General features: G+C 39.2%; 1 long non-coding RNA gene across 1 annotated transcript; it reads left to right on the top strand.

The window, feature by feature from the left end:
• The first annotated feature begins 1,582 nt into the window (after positions 1 to 1,582).
• Positions 1,583 to 2,313, top strand: LOC120059008. Its single transcript, XR_005478077.1, has 3 exons — positions 1,583 to 1,817; positions 2,086 to 2,159; positions 2,263 to 2,313. It is a non-coding gene; the product is annotated as an uncharacterized LOC120059008 (long non-coding RNA).
• The last annotated feature ends 254 nt before the right edge of the window (positions 2,314 to 2,567 follow it).

Here is a 2,567-nt window from a genome sequence, read left to right as displayed (position 1 = left end):
AGGAGGAATAATGGTCTGCTGCTGTTCGGGATAGGTCCCTTAGTTCTACTGAAGGGAAATCTTAACGCTACACCATACAATGACATTCTAGAAGATTCTGTGCTTCCAACTTTGTGGCAAGAGTTTGGGGAAGGCCCTTTCCTGTTTCAGCATGAAATAGCTTGTCGAGATCGGTGTGGAGGAACTTTACTGGCCTGCATAGAGCCCTGGCCTCAACCCCATCGAGCCAGAGAAGGCCAAGACTGTGCAAAGCTGTCATCAAGGAAAAGGGTGGCTACTTTGAAGAATCTCAAATATTAAATACATTTAACACTTTTTTGGTAACTACATGATTCCATATGTGTTATTTCATAGTTTTGATTTCTTCACTATTATTCTACAATGTAGAAAATGGTGAAAATAAAGAAAAACCCAGGAATGAGTAAGTGTGTCCAAACTTTTGACTGGTACTGTATATATATTTATAAACTGGGTGATTCGAGCCCTGAAACTGATTGGCTGACATCTGTGGTATATCAGACCGTATACCACGGGTATGACAAAACATTTATTTTTACTGCTCTAATTACGTTGGTAACCAGTTTATAATAAAAATAAGGCACCTCAGGGGTTTGTGGTATATGACCAATATACCACAGTTAAGGGCTGTGTCCAGACACTCTGTGTTACGTCCCGCATAAGAACAGCCCTTAATCGTGGTATATTGGCCATATACCACACCCCCTCATGCCTTAATGCTTAAATATACACTGAGTCAACAAAACATTAGGAACACCTTCCTAATATTGAGTTGCACCCCTTTTGACCTCAGAACAGCCTCAATTCGTCAGGGCATGGACTCTACAAGGCGACGAAAGCATTCCACAGGGATGCTGGCGCATGTTAACTCCAATGCTTCCCACAGTTGTGTCAAGTTGGCTAGATGTCCTTTGGGTGGTGGACCATTGTTGATACACACGTCAAACTGCTGAGCAAGAAAACCCAGCTGCGTTGCAGTTCTTGACACAGTCAAACCGATGTCCCTGGCACCTACTACCGTACCCTGTTCAAAGGCACTTAAATATGTTGTCTTGCCAATTCACCCTTTGAATGGCACACATACACAATCCATAAATCAATTGTCTCAATGAGTAAAAATCCTTCATCTACACTGATTGAAGTGGATTTAAAATGTGTCATCAATAATGGATCATAGCTTTCAACTGGATTCACCTGGTCAGTCTATGTCATGTTTTGTTCACTCAGTGTATATACGCAGTGAAGGAAAAGAACATTGATGGTTCTATCCCTACCCCAGAGTGTCATGGGGATTTTAGAAAACCACAGCTAGACTAAAAAAAACTAACCCACTCACACCAAACTCTGCAATGACAGCTAACGTTCCCTTTTAATTTGTTTCAGCTGTTTTGCATTGACATTTTAAATCCATATTAATGATGCCTCATGATTTTGCCTGGTCATAAAAATGGCTAGCTGACGTCCGACACGGTTAGCTCTCTCTATGGAAGGGGGAAGGTCTAATTCCGATTTTGCAACATTGTTGCCGAAGTCTCAGTGGCAAACAGCAAGGTTCATACAAACCTGTGCTGTTACAAACCTCAATTCTAGCTTGAAGCAAGCATAATGTGTTTAATATATGCATACTCTCTTCGATAAAAAACAGGATTCTATATAGAACCTTTTAGTCAATTCAACATTTTACTGTCATTCTGATTCAAAAACCAACTGCCATTCCAGCATGACAAAGCAAGAGGACGGTGGTTGAACCAACTTGCAAGTAGCTAACCAATGAGCACATTATTTTTCAATCTATTAAGGTAAGCAAAGTTGACTCTTTAATAAAAATGAATGAAGCCAAAGTAATATGATAAACTATAGGCTAGATAAAGAAAGTTGAAAGGTTATTATAATTTGAGCAGTTTTATAAGCTAGCTAGTTAGCTAGCTAATTTAGGTAGCTAAACAAAAAAAGCTAGCCAACTAACTTTCAAATAAACATGGAAATAAACAATAAACATAAAATAAACATTTTATTATGGGATATGCCAAATAGAGAGCTACAGACACAGCCTGACTTATATTTCAGCATTTCAGTGCGGAGTCAATTGAAGGGACTATGTTTTTTGAAGCCGTTAGAAAACTGTTGCTGACTGAGAGGAGGTATGTATCAAGTATTTATAATAAATAATGTTTAATAAGTCTTCAATAGCCTAGTTAATCATTATATGACTTTTAACACACTATGTTTTGTTCAATCTGGCAGTAACCCAGAACTGTCAGGCAAAGAATCTCTCTTTCGGCTGTTGCTGACAACTGCGTGTAAGTTGTTCTTCTACATCATAATAATAATATGTATGCATAGAATGTTGTCTTCATTTTGGCAGATTAATTTATTTATTTCTGAAGATGAACTAATGTTTTTGCTCTTTTTTCTTCTTCTCTGGAACCAGTCAGGCAACAACAACCCATACTGTACTGGCAGTAGGTAGCCCAGCAGTAAGGAGCTGTGGCAGGAGTTAGACCTGTGGCTGAAGGTGGCCAGTTTGAATCCCGGGCCGGGAGCTGATT

Source organism: Salvelinus namaycush, chromosome 14 (genome assembly GCF_016432855.1).
Source record: "Salvelinus namaycush isolate Seneca chromosome 14, SaNama_1.0, whole genome shotgun sequence".
In the NCBI taxonomy this organism is placed as follows: domain Eukaryota; kingdom Metazoa; phylum Chordata; class Actinopteri; order Salmoniformes; family Salmonidae; genus Salvelinus; species Salvelinus namaycush.
This window is presented reverse-complemented; position numbering and strand designations above follow the sequence as displayed.